The sequence below is a fragment of the Channa argus genome, chromosome 12, assembly GCF_033026475.1.
Source record: "Channa argus isolate prfri chromosome 12, Channa argus male v1.0, whole genome shotgun sequence".
NCBI classification, from domain to species: Eukaryota; Metazoa; Chordata; class Actinopteri; order Anabantiformes; family Channidae; genus Channa; species Channa argus.
The window spans coordinates 26,365,051-26,379,625 of NC_090208.1; the positions used below are offsets into that span (position 1 = coordinate 26,365,051).

At 41.4% G+C, this 14,575-nt stretch overlaps 1 pseudogene; it reads right to left on the reverse strand.

Moving 5' to 3' along the window:
* Positions 1–70: 70 nt before the first annotated feature.
* On the reverse strand, positions 71–613 carry LOC137137267 (tubulin alpha-4A chain-like; annotated as a pseudogene).
* Between the last annotated feature and the right edge of the window lie 13,962 nt (positions 614–14,575).

Genomic DNA, 14,575 nt, shown 5'->3' on the forward strand with positions numbered 1-14,575 from the left:
CTACTGTTGCCTATGGTTTGCTCCAGGGGGAATTGTTGGGTTCTGTTTATACATCTTTATAATCTTGACATTATTCTGTAAAGTGCCCTGAGATGACTTTGTTGTGAATTGGCGCTATACAAATAAAGTGGAATTGAAAAAAATTGAATTGAATGTACTCGCCATGGTGAGGGTCACATATGACCATGTGATTGGCTGGCTCAAAGCAGGCATTTGTGATCTCAGCTACTGAAAGCTGCTCAAGGTCAGCTTTCTCACCAGAGATGACAGAGGCGTAGGTGGCCAGAGGGAAGTGGACATGAGGATACGGCACCAAGTTGGTCTGGAACTGTCAGATCAACATTGAGGGCACCATGGAAACGAAGGGAAACAGTAATTGAGGACACAATTTGACTGATTAACCTGTTCAGGTAGGATGCTGAATGTCAAGGTTCCTAAGTCATATGTTGTAGAAGGAATAAGTATCCACCAAGAAGGCACAGTCGGAGTGCTCCAAGGTGCTGTGGGTGGTCAGGATGGAGTTGTAGGAGTCCACCGGTGGAATCCAGGGAGCTGAGGAGATGGAGAACTTTAGCTTGGACTTCTTGTCATAGTCGACAAACAAATGCGCCATCAGCAGGGAGGTGAAACTGGAGGCAGTGCCACCTCTGAAGCTGTGGAAAAGCAAGATGCCCTGAAGACTAGTTCACTGTTCAGTCAGAGGACAGAGGGAGTTTTATCTTTTAACTCCAAATTAAAAAGTTAACTCCTCCTGACTACATGTTTCCCCACCAGTTTGCAAATCCTGTACATGATCTCTTTACCGATGGTGTAGTTGTAGACAGCATCAAGTTCAGGGTTGCCACAGCAGATCATTGTCCACATGTTGATTTGGCCCTTCCTGATGCAACCCTCCCCAATTTCTACCGGGCTTGGACTGGCACTGCACAGCTGGGGAGGGGATGTTAGGGTTTCAGTGTCTTGCCCAGGGACACTTTGACATATAGCCAGGACCCGGGGATCGAACCACTCACCCTGTGGTCCATAAGCAACTGCCTTTACCAACTGAGCTATAGCCGCCCCTGCTTGCGCAACTCATCTGAATAATAAGAAAAAAAAATTAATTCAACACATTTCTCACTGAAGAAGAATCTTCTCTTCCAATGGTCATTATCACTGGGTATCTGTTAGTCCGGCTGGATCCCATGTTTCAGGCAGTAAGGCTCCCAGCAGGCATTGCCAACATGGAAACCAGTCTGACCAATGTGGATGCAGATAAACTCACGCTGCAGGAAAAAAACCAAACCAAAAAAAGCCAAAAGTGAGGTCTGCATTGATCAGATAGTCTGCATTTACAAGCCCCAGACACCCACAGGCTTTCTCCAATTATTAGGCAATTAAGACTTCAAAAAGATGCACACATTAAAACATGAAGTGTTTAATATGATGGAACCTAATCAGTCCCAGAGTTATTAGGCAGTTACCATATTACTTGCAGTGGAAATCCCTTTTGCAGGAGCAACAACCAATCAGTGTCAGTCTGGCTAAACTTCCACTAGTCCTAATGCAGAGGTAACTTTTTTTGGCGTTTATACTGCATTTTGGTTATAACATTTTGGTTAACCAATTAACCAGAGACTCTGGCATATTAAAAAGTTTGTGGGCAATAACTTTCTTAGCTAAATGTAAATGGGGGAGCTATGGCAGCTGGCCAACACTCACCAGGAGCAACTAAGTTGGGGGTCAGTGCTTTGCTTAAGGACACTTTGACATGTGACCAACATCTGCGGGATTGGTGGACGACTGCTCTGCCTCGCTGCGCCACAGTCATTACAAAGCTCTACACCATGTGATCTATTAAGTCTTGTTATAAGTTGTTTTACCTCAACCCACTGCCTCCAGTAGAGGCCCCCCATTTGTTCAGCTATTGAGTAGCCACAATTTTTTTTTCCCCTTTCGGTTTATCCCGTGAGTTCAAAAATAGGATTTGATGAATTTGTGTTAAATGTGAATCCCTGGTATACGCACCAAGTATTAATAAAACATTCAAGGCACAACCATTTCCAAAGTCTTTCATCCCTCATTCTGTCCAAGTACCTGTTTATCTACAGTAAATTCTTTTGAGTTACATTTAGTATTAATTCAAAAGAAGCAATTTACAACAACAGTACAAAACACCATCTCTGATAGTTTTTTGACACACATTTTCTCAAAACACTGAACACAAAACCCAAGCTTCAAGCTCACAAACTCATTGACTTGCCGACTCAAATGTGTGTTTATCTTAGCTCAAATCCAAACACCCCTGTCATACATCAAACTACATTCACATAACCCCGGACTTTTCTAACAACTCCAAAATAAATTTTGGACACTGAGAATTTAGTTTAGAAAATTGGGTTTAGTGTTTTAGCAAGTGAAAAAACTAAACTGTTTTGATTTTACTGTCATCCATTCGGCCTCAGCATCCTGTTTATGACACGATCCAGGCCACAGGACTTGATGTGGACTTTACATTATGAGGGTTAATCCAACACTCTGTAGCTTCCAGGTTCAAAACGTTCAGCTGTGTACAGTGAATTGTGTTTTTGGAAATGCTGTTTCCAGTTAATGCTTTTTCTAATTAAAACCAAGAGTCTGCCAACAAAACAAAAACTCTTTTCAAATCTTAGTTTTTTAAAGATTACATTGAGGATGCAGTACATTAATTATCCTCAGGTTATTGTCTTGTGGGTGGAAATGAAGAGAAAGCATTAGCGTGTTGTACTGCTTCAGATATAGAAAGTCAGAAAGTGTAACATCCTGTAGCCCTGAGAGCTCAGAGCACTGCAAATTAAGAAGTTTAGTGTGGGCAGTAAGATTGGAGTGTGGTTTAACAAAGATCATGCGGTTTTATAATCTGTGCCTGGATGTTACACTGCTGCTGCTTTGATTGCAGAGGAAAGACAAATGTGTTCATTTTAATGTTGTGGTCTATGGGACAGACAACCCAGCTGATCCAGGCTGCAGCCTGAAAAATAACCAAATGTGAGTAGATAAGAGTTCAGCTTCTGCATGGTGATTCTGGAAAATAGGATGAATTTAGAAAGTGACAAAATTCCTCCTCTAGCATTGTTCTCATGGTTTTGGTTTGAAATCCTAGCTAACTTCAGGAATTCTACATTGTCGTACAGTTATCTGGCCCACAGTTTGTTCCCCGGAGGGGTTTACCCACCGTTGCCAGCCACCAGTTCATCCAGCTGTCGCTGTTGTCCTCCAAGTATTGACAAGACTTGGCCTTGGTCCTTTGTTTGTCCCTTGTTTAGTGTTTGGTTGTCTGTTTCTGTGCTCCCCATGGTTAGGAATCCTGTAGTGTTCACCAGTCCTTAAATAAATCTGACAAGCACTGAAGAGACATGATCTGCCTAAAAGCTTTGAGCTTGATTATGAGATGAGCTGCAGCTGAGGGAGAGAGACGAAGAGCCTCAACCACACAACCCCTGATACAGACAGTGAAAGCAGGAAGGGAGTTTGACCAGCGTGACACTTGCCTCATTCAACAACTGTCATAGTAATGTCTCCAGGGGCCAACATTTAGATTTGTAGATGTATCTCCTGGAGACATTTCTGTTGTGTTGTGGCTTTTTGCAGTGCGTTTCGTAAAGCTGTGTCTTTCTCCTTAGACCAATGAGAGTGACTTTTAAAATACTTCAGGCTGATGTGTCGTACAGAAATCTATTCTTCTATGACCTACATGTTAGTTAAAGGTGATTGACATTTTATGTAATAACTGATCAGAATTAATTTTATATTCACCACATCTGATTCCTGTCATCCAATGCAGCGCTCTGTCAGATTTGATTATATATTAGCTCTGGTGAGCAGAAAGAAACTTAGCTTAGTCACTTGTGCAGCTACCTGAACAACACATTATTCGGATGCGGGTTTGGTTCCCATATGTTCATTTTTTACCTTTTTTTTTGTTGTTGACACTAAACCTGAAAAAGGACACAAGCGTTAAAACAATCTTGTGTCACTTTGACAAATATGCTGCTCTCTTGCTCACTTTAATCTTTGTTTCTACTACATGTTGATACCACACCTGAGAACAAACTTTTACAATTCCTTTCGATTTGAGAGCTAAACTGTATTTCTGTGTTACGCTCAGACCAGCTCAAAGTGCTCATAGATCAGCATCAGCTACCTCTTCCCACCCTCATTTCATGCACCCACAGCAAACTGCTCCAGCCCCACCTCTCTCTGCTCTGCCCTTAGCTCACAGCCACCACATTGCACAGCGGTCACACCTCTCCATCACCCAACCTCCATGAAAGTTCCCCCCCAGCTGGGACTCCCCCCACCTCGTATTGCCCCTCACAGCAGCTCAGGTAAGGAGGGAGATCAGAAGAACCAAGGTGAGGAAGGCTGTGGGTCCAGACATCTTCAGCTCCAGGCTCCTTAAGTCCTGTACAGACCAGCTAGGTGGTATAGGAGCCTTAAGCTGGGGAAGTGCCACAGCTGTGAAAGACCACCATTTTGACACCAGTACCAAAGACGTCTCGCCCATAAGACTTTGGGGACTATAGACCGGTGGTGCTGACTTCACATCTGAGCCCATCAATGGACCCATTTCAGTCTTGCATACTAGCTAGGCATCAGAGTTGAGGATGCTGTCATGTTGCCCCTGAACAGGGCTCTCTCTCACCTGGAGAAGACTGGAAGTGAGAGTCATGTTTTATACATTTTCTATTGCTTACAATACGATCAAGCCTGCACTTCTGAGGGATAAGATGGACCACGTGGGGGTGGACCAACACCTTTCCACCTGGATACTAGATTACCCCAAACACGGACCATGGTATATGAGGGACATAGCCCAGCAGTGAACAGTTCTGGCTGCGTTTTTGTTTTTTTTCACCATCTACACTGCAGACGTTATGTTCAGCTCAGCAACCTGTCACCTGCAAAAGTTCTCTGATGGCGTTGTCATCATCTGTCTAATCACAGATGATGATGACAGAAAGTACAGAAACCTGATCCAAGACTTTGTGGACTGGTGCCAGCAGAACTGCCTCCAGATCAATACGGGCAAAACCAAAAAGCTGGTGGTGGACTTCCGCAGACACACACACTCTTCACCATCACGGGTAAAAATTCAGGGACATTGAGGGAGTGGACTCTTGTTAATACCTGGGTGTTGACCTAATATGTACTTTATAGGAAAGGAGACTATATTCTTTTGGAAGACCTTCTTTGAATCTGTGGTGGCCTCATCCCATCTTCTATGGTGGTCTGCTGGTGCAGCAGCATCTCTACAGCTGACAGTAAGAGACTGGATAAGTTGATCAGGAAGACCAGCTCAGTTTTGGGGATGGCCCTGGACACTGTACAGGAGGTGGGAGAAAGGAAGATGGTAGCCAAGCTATCATCCAGCTGGAGAACAAATCCCAGTCCTGTTAATGGTGAGGGACGAGCAGGTCTCGAAGACATGGGACAGAGACAATCCAGACACGGTGAAAGTGTATTGCAGGCTGTCTGTGGCTGCATCTGCATCGCGGATGGAGAGGTCCTGTGTTGGGGGCAGAGTTGCGGGGACCAGCGAGGAGAATTGATCCGGGTTGAGAGACTTGAGGTTACGCCAGAATGTTACAAGTGTGGTGGGAGATTGTGAAGGTCTCGGGATAAAGACTGTGAGTTGAATGAAGAAATGATCCGATACATGCAGAGGAGTGACCAAGATGTCTGTGGTGCAGTTCCGGGTGAGGATGAGGTCGAGGTTGTTGCCAGCTTTGTGGGTCGGAGGAGTGGAGACCAGACTCAGGACAAACGTGTTTAGCAGAGCAAACACATCAGCCGCATGTGGTTTGTCCAGGTGAATGTTCAGGTCTCCCATGACGATGAGAGGATTGCCATCTTCCAGGAAGTGGGACAGCAACATGTCCAGTTCATCGCAGAAGTTCCCCAGCTGGCCCGGTGGTCGATATATCACAATCACCTGGACTGCAATCGGTGCTGTGATCCTAACGGCATGATATTCCAGAGAAGACAGATTGCTGAGTGGTGCTGTCGAGGAAAACTTCCAGGTATCATTATGAGAAGACCAGTCCCACCCCCCAACCTGATGAGCGAGGAGTGTGAGAGAATGAAACATGGAGGAGAGTGCAGCTGGGGTGGCTGTGTTCTGTGGCATGATCCAGGTTTCTGTAAGTGCAAGCAGGTGAACAGCTGACTGTGTAGCAAAAGCTGGAATGAAGTCGACCTTGTTCACTGCAGACTGGCAGGTCCACAGGGCAAGAGAAAAAGAGGCTGGAGGCTGAAGTGGTGTGGGTGAGAGTGCGCAGGTGAGAAGCCTGTCGTCCTCTACCAGGACGCCATGTCCTGCGTCTGCAGAGGAGAACAGGGATCTGCTGAAAGCACATAGTAAAACAAAGAAAAGGCTTTTCAGAGTAGAAAGGGTTAATGTGAAGCAAAGTAGAGAAACAGAAGTAAAAGCTCTGTTGCTCTGTTCTTTTCTTTCTCCACTTTCTACTCATCCCAACCGGTCGAGGCAGATGGTCGTCCACCCTGAGCCTGGTTCTGCTGGAGGTTTCTTCCCTTAAAGGGAGTTTTTCCTCTCCATTGTTGCCTATGGTTTGCTCCAGGGGGAATTGTTGGGTTCTCTTTATACATCTTTATAATCTTGACTTTATTCTTTAAAATGCCCTGAGATGACTTTGTTGTGAATTGGCGCAATATAAATAAAGTTCAATTGAACTGAATTAAATGTGTATTATTTCCATGTTCGGTTTAGGGTTAAGTTTGCATCTACAGTTATCATTTCAGTGTGAGGGGATGTAAATTTACCCTAAACCAAACATAATAATACTGCACATTAACCTGTAATGTGGTACAGATGTGCAAGGTTTGCAGCCCACTTGAGAAATTAATTAAAAATGTACTTTATTTAATTTTTACAGCAATTAAACAGCAATTGTAATGAAATAAACATCCTTTACGTGTAACTGCTGGAGCCTATTGAAATGAACATTTTCATACTTTGTATTGATAATTTGGGGGGCATTCACCTTCATGATGCCAGTGGCAACCATCTCTGATTTATGAGCTTGTAAAGAAAACCTCATAAATACACAATAAATCAATAATAAAACAAATAAAAAATGTCTGGACACAGTTGTTAGCCCCAAATTTATAAATGATTCCATTAACTCAATGTCTGAAGATGTCAGATAGAAGGTTAGAGATAAAGGTAAAGGCTAAAACACCACCTCAATGACCGCAACTGCAAATATTATTAAAAATGTTACTGTTCATGAGACTGTCGCCAACCTACCTGGACGTGGCCACGCAAGGAAGAATCAACCCCAGACTGAACAACAAGGAGAGTAAATATTAGACAAAGAGCCAGGATGAAATCTAAAATGAAAAACTATTAAATGTACTGTCCAGTGTCGGAAACCTTTGTCACAGACACAGGTCATGAGTCATCTAACAGGTACTATTTAATTTAACTGTACTATTTAATATAAAGTTGATACATTTTTCTTTTTCATTTATTATTACATGGAAACTTTTTTTCGTGGGGGCGGCTGTAGCTCAGTTGGTAAAGGCAGTTGTCCACAGACCACAGGGTCAGTGGTTCGATCCCTGGCTATATGTCGAAGTGTCCCTGGGCAGAACACTGAACCCCTAACAGCACATTCGCCTCCCCAGCTGTGCAGTGCCGGTCCAAGCCCAGTAGAAATTGGGGAGGGTTGCATCACGAAGGGCATCCGGCGTAAAAACTGTGCCAAATCAACATGTGGACAATGATCTGCTGTGGCGACACTGAACTCTTGGGATAAGCCGAAAGGACCAAAAAAAATAAAAATAAAATAAATTGCACGGAAACTTTTTAGAGGAAAATTGGGAGTTTTCCTTTCTTCATGGAAAAGTACCATTATTTAAAATAATTGCTGATATTTTGAGTCCTTTGCAGCTTTTTACTTACTTAACTTACTGCATTAAAATAACTCAAAATGGAACAAAGTCTTCAACTGGACATGAGTCATCAATGCAACAACAGTCTCCCTAATTCAGTATGTAACATTCTGGATACTGTATGTGCTTTCATGTACAGAAATGACAATTAGTTGTTGTACTTTTTACAGCAATTCCTCATCTTGTTGAACTGTCACATCCCAATTTGGAAGTATTTAATAGATTCCAATGTGTTTTAATGCTACAAAGAAGAGCTAATACTTGGATGTGTCTCCAGTCTTTTAATGGTTGATTATATTTGCAGAAGCTGCTCAGTAAACCAGCACACTCTGCTGTCTAGAGGTGAAAAGAATAAATTCATCTGCAGAGATATGATTCCATTCAAAAAAATGTGTACAAATCATTTTAAAAGGTAAAAACTTCAAGAGTCCCGACATGATCCTGGCACTGGACTTTTTATTTGCTCTCTGAACTTCTCTGCCCCTGATATAACCTAGTTCTGCTTTCTCTCTCTCTCTCTCTCTCTCTCTCTCTCTTCACTTACCTGTCAGCCACACAGACACACACACACACACACACCATCACCTGCTGCGTTTCTCTGCTGTCTCTGTCGCCTGCACTTATCTGCATTCTGATAGGTCATAGTAGTTAAAGCAGCCTCTGTTGCATTGGTGTGTGTGTTTGATTTTTGTGTTAACTCCCAGTCAGGTTGACAAGCAGTAGCTTTGGTTTCTTTGCATATTATTTTGCCATTTGTATTCACACACATTCCATATAAATTAAACTTATCTCCAAAGACCTTAAGCTGAGTAAAACATGGTACTGTTGGCCCTGAATATATAAATGCCTGTGTATGATTAGTATACACACATATGATAAGTACGAAGCTTGATTTTTGACTTGGGTTCATCCCAGATTAGTGTGAAGAACGTAAGCCAGTGGAAACATAAACCTAAAATCTTCAGGTGTGCAGCACTTTGGTGCAGCATCTTAAGCTGAGTGGGTCAGCACAGGTTTTTTTTAAATGGCACAGTGACAGTGGCTGCACACCAGCCCTTTTTCATTAAGACATAGTCCTTATGCCACACTAAGTACTATAGCTGCATATTAAGGCTCTGTAGCTGGTGTCTCCAGTCCAGCAGAGGGGACCCAGAAGAAATCCGGTTAAATATAATCTACAATCTAACCTTTTATCATCTCGAACCCCTCACTGTGCTGATGAAAGGCCAGTGACAGATGGAGAACAGATCAGTCTGGGTCTCAGTTGGTTCTTAGTGCTATCATATCCTCTGTGAAAGCACAGCTTGTTTTCTGTATCAAATGCTGTGCTGCACTCAGGAACCCTGCCCCACATTTGACCTTTTCCACCATGACCGGCGCAGAGTCGGAATTAAAAGAATGTGTGACGAAATGTTGCATCTCCATTATTTGGTTTATCCACAGTCTTGGACGGTGACACACAATGTTATTTTGGCTCTGTACTCCACCACAAGGAATAATTTCCAGTTTACTTGTTTTTGCTTTTCATTCCTTTTACGTAATGTTAGGATTTAAAGTGAACCAAGATGTGCAGACCGTCAACTTTGTCAAGAATATTGGATGAACTTTGTTTTATTTATAATCTCCAACCCCCTCCTTATTATTATATGTTTTTATTTTATCAGTTAATTTTTTTAGGGATAATTCAGCTAAACGGTGTTAGAACTAAACAACCAATACCGTGTTTAGAGCGTATAACCAAAAGTCCTTGTGCAGCTCTTGTCCCTGTTTAGGCTTTTACATGAAAACAAGTTACACCTAAAAAAATCAGTGAAGATGTTGCAGAGCATCACCGGGGAAGAAAGCCAGTACACGTCTGCTGATGTCTCTGGGTTCCAGACTTCATTGACTGCAAAGGATTTGCATCCGAGTAATGAAATTCGTTTATAAATAAACGAGTTTTATTAGACATGTAATGGCATTTATCCCTTCGTTAGTTTGTGCCACTGCTATTAAGCCCCTGAAGTTCAAAATAGCTGTAACTCATTTATTCACTCTGTAATAAAAACTATTAAACTAACGCTGACAGTCTTTGCATCTAGTGCATCTTGATTGTTTCATTTGACATTCGCTGTGGTGGCGAACAGAGCCAAGGTCCTTTGTGTATGCTGACAAATGAAATTGGCTCAGTAGCCAAATCCCTCTTGGTAATATTGCTGGTGAGTAAACTGATCTCAAATCAGTGCACTGGGTTTATATCAATGGCATAAGAAGCTTGATAAAAGTGGCTGCTGAGTCTCTGACACCTGGAGACACAGATTTTAACAAGCTGTTTCATGAGTTCTTAAAGCTCCAAACACTGTGATAATACTGTACATGAGCTAAGTGTTGATAATATGTGTATAGCTATGTTTGCTGCTGTGGCCGTGTGCGACTCTGCACTCTCCTTGTTAACCACTTATGTCGCCTTCTTAATCCTTTTTGACTAATGGCCGACATGATAGGCCGCTCGCTTTTTCAATGACTCCACAAGTAACTATATCTCCTCAAGACCCGCAGTCACTGGGCTGCCTCACTAAAATAGTGTGCTAAATATATCCCGTTTGTGCGGCTGGGTTTACAGTAATTCAGCTCCAGTTGACCACTGAAGTTCTCATACTGTGGGGACCTGCAAGACTTGGAATTTTACCAAACCTGTCACCTAAAAACTTGAGTTGAGTTGAGTTTTAGATTTCAGCTGGCAGATGTCAAGATCAGGAAGAGCATGACATGCAAGTCGACTTATTTTTTGTTCCTTGGTTAGTCACACTAAATATTCATGTGACATGTCTGGATTTACCTGGATTTACCTGGCAAAGGTGGACGAATGTCTGATGGACAAACTTTAGAGAAGTTCCTCAAGAATTTATAGCCCTTGTGATCAGAGAAGCAATGACCGTGATTCTAACATCACTTCAATAACATAAGAAAGTAGGGTTCTCTTACACCCTAACTGGAAGATTTGTATCTCTGAGGTTTATTTTTGATGTTTAAGGTAACAGACATACAAGAGACCTCACGTAGCCTGTGGTACATTGGAACAGCAATTGTGCACATCATCAGAAATCAATGCTGCACATACACAAGATGCAATATACTATCAAAAGATCAGAGAAGCAATCGCTTTGAATCAGCACAAGTGGAAAAGGTTGGGAAAAAGTCCATATCTGCATAACTGTCATTTACATCATTGGCAATTCTGAAAAAGCCAGTTTTACACTTGTTTTGCTCTAAACACTCCAAAGGCCACACCACAACTAGGTTAGGTCATGGTTAGTCACCAAATACAGATTAGGTTAGTAAAACAGTCACAATTTACCTTAACAATCTGTACTTGGCTAGCGACACGCCATGTGTTGCATGATTGCTTGTGGTCGAAGGTTCCATGGTTTGTAACCCGTTTACTGTATCAGCTAGGGAATCTGAACACTACACGACGGCCTAACGCTCACTGTCCATGAGATGTAAGACGTAAGTCAGTAAGAGGTAAAATGTTTGTGGCCAGTACAAACAATCTGCTCCTGCTTTACCAATGTGGGAATTTTGGTTGTATTTTCTCTCATTGTCAGGTTCTTTGCTTTACAGCTCATTATTAGCAGGCGGATGCAGGTTGTCTACAGGTACAAACAAGTTACATTTAGGACTCAAAGACCTTTTTGATATCAATTCCATTTCAATTTTAGACCAAAACTGGAAATATACAGCAAACAAAGACCTTTTCAACAGCTTTTGTACACGATAACAAGCATGCAATGTTAAAAAATAGTAAATTTAAGCAATGCAGGTTATCTTTTCTTCATAATAATGTTGAATATAAATATCCTACACATTTGATCCAACACTAATGTATTAAAAGATAATTATTTTATGGTGACATAACCTAATTAAGCTCTGCCAACCTTTTATCATTAATCCATTCAGGTTAATTCATTCAATTTCTGAAACTAACCTGCATAGTTACCATATAACATGCAGGATCAAGCTGCAGTAAATATACTGCTTAAATAAAGTCTCGTTCTGTACTGAACTCAATCGAAGTGAATTGAAAAGTGCCAAAAATAACCATTTGAATGTCACACACGACATTTTTGACACCCGCAGTTTATATGTACCCAACATAAAGTCAAAACTGTGTTAAGCATCACAGAATAATAGAGATGTCTGCTGTCACTCTGCATGATTCTTGTGTATGATTACTATCAGCTCATATCACAATATGGACTGAAGACTTAGCTCTTTGATACAAGTAGCGCAGCATTTCACTCAGTAAGGCTCGGGGTCTTCTCTGGTTTCCCACTCAGCATCTACTTTAACACCCTGGCAGAGGCTGCAGGGGGTATTTTGTTGCCTACCAACAGCAGAGACTTCATAGCATGGTGGTGAGTTCAGGGCCCATGCCAACACACCACTAGTGTGCCCAGTTATTCATTCCAATAAGACTGGACTCCCTGATGTTGGATGTCTTCTACAGTCCTGTAATTTAGTGTGGGGATTCCAGCCACTGGGTGCCCACAGTTACATGTCATCCTAATTTCTATGCATCAGTCCATTTTTCATTTGTTTTTGAACTTTTTCTACTATAGCTGATAGCATTTCTGTCTTAGAACAAATGGTGAAATTGCTGATTAAAGCTGCACATATCAATATTTTTATTCCAACAGTGGGTCATATGCTGAAAGGTTTCACTCACAGTAAAGATGCTACAGAGATTTAATAAACTCTGCAGATCTCTTTAGGTCTATTTTGGCCTTTTATAGATCATTGCTTTGATTAACCGAGCAGTGCAGTGGTGGAGTGTTTAGCTCTGCAGCTTCACAGCTAGAAGGCCCCCAGTTCACATCCTCAGCCGTCTGTGGCCTTTCTGTGTGGAGTTTGCATGTTCTCCCCATGCTTGTGTGGGTTTCCTCCGGACACTCCAGTTTTCTCCCACAGTTTAATAACATGCGTCTTAAGTTAATAGGTGAATCAAAATTGCGTGTAGTTGAAAATGTGAGTGTGAATGTTTGTCAGTCTGAGTTGGTCTAAGATAGACTGGAGACCTGAAAACTCACTATAATATGCATTTAAACTGCAGATTGTAACACTTTGCAATAACAAGAAGCCTAGTGCAACTGTTTGCTAGTTTGTGGATTGTATACTTATTTGTACTGCATGGTTGTAAAATTGTACTTGTTGTTACTTATTGTTGATTTTTATTTTTATAGATTTCTTTTTATGTTGACGTTTTGTTTTTCATTCTGTAATAATAATTACTATTTGGTTTGAAAAGAATAATGCACTTTTTATTCTGTACTTGGTAATAATGCTAACCCCTCTACAGTTGAGGCCTGTCAGCCTTGAAAATCAGTGCTATAAACGATTTTAATGTACGTGTAGTTTTTTTGGACTGTAGTGACAATGCAAGCAACTATAATATAAAAATGAATATTTATCAGAATCCACTTGTCCCATTTGACAGCTCATTGAGCCACAGTCACTGGAAACAGCATGTTTGCACAGAGGCTCCTTTTAAAAAGTTTCATTAGCACACAATGAGCTGACCATGGTGCTGAAGAATTACTTGCTGTTTGCTTTGCCAAAGATTACTTGGCCAAGCCCCCAGATGTTATATTGAACTAAACATCCCACAGTTTAAGAGGATACTAAATGTTAAAGTAACATGAGTGTTTTTGTTACGGGAAATTTGTCTAAAACAATACACGTCATCTACATCATCTGAGTGCTGTGACAACAGAACATCTGAAGTTTGAATATTCCTCTGTGGCTCAGAAAGAGTCTTATCATGTCTAACACAGCAACTGTTTTACCAGTGTTATACAGCTTATTTTAAAAATATTTCTAAGTTGCAAAGTACTATTGTGTGTGAAATCCAGCATCAAATGTTACTTATATGACTTTAGAACAAAAGTTGCTTTACTGCAGCTTGGTCATATTTTATTTCACAGAAAATTATGTTTGTAAAAACAAAACAAAACAAAAAAAGATCCATAGAACTGAAAACAATCATCCTCATATGTTATTTACCTGCTGCAGAGCAGGGTTTGTCAAGTTAAAGCTTTCCAATATATTGACAGAGCTGGTTATATCCCCAAACATTTGTAAACCCAGACACGCGTCACTCCCTTCAGGAATCACAGATGACCTCTTGTGATTTATTTATTCATGTTTTGGAATTCCCCACGCAACGTGGCCCCCCTGAGAGCACTAGCAGTCAAACGTGCTCCCTCCTCATGGGGGTGTGTTGCTATTGCTGTTCCTGACTTGTTGCCACTCTGGTGTTTAAGGTGCTACACAGCCTTCATCTGAGGTGTCACAACTATCTGATTAATTAAATAATAAAACATATCACAGTGTCAATGGCAAAGTCAATTAATCTGTTTCTGCTGTAGTTCAAACCAAAAAGTGGACTTAAAATTTTAAGTTGTGTTTACTACTATATGTGTTAAACAGCATAGAACATGATAAGTGTTGCTCGTTAGTCAGCGGTGTCCTGTGTTACTGTTCAAACAATACATAACTTACTTGTATTTGTTATTAAAGAGATAAATCAACACCAGAGACCAGAGAGCTGTTTATGAGAAAACTACAAGCCATTTTGACTTTTAGAAAAGAGGGCGAAACA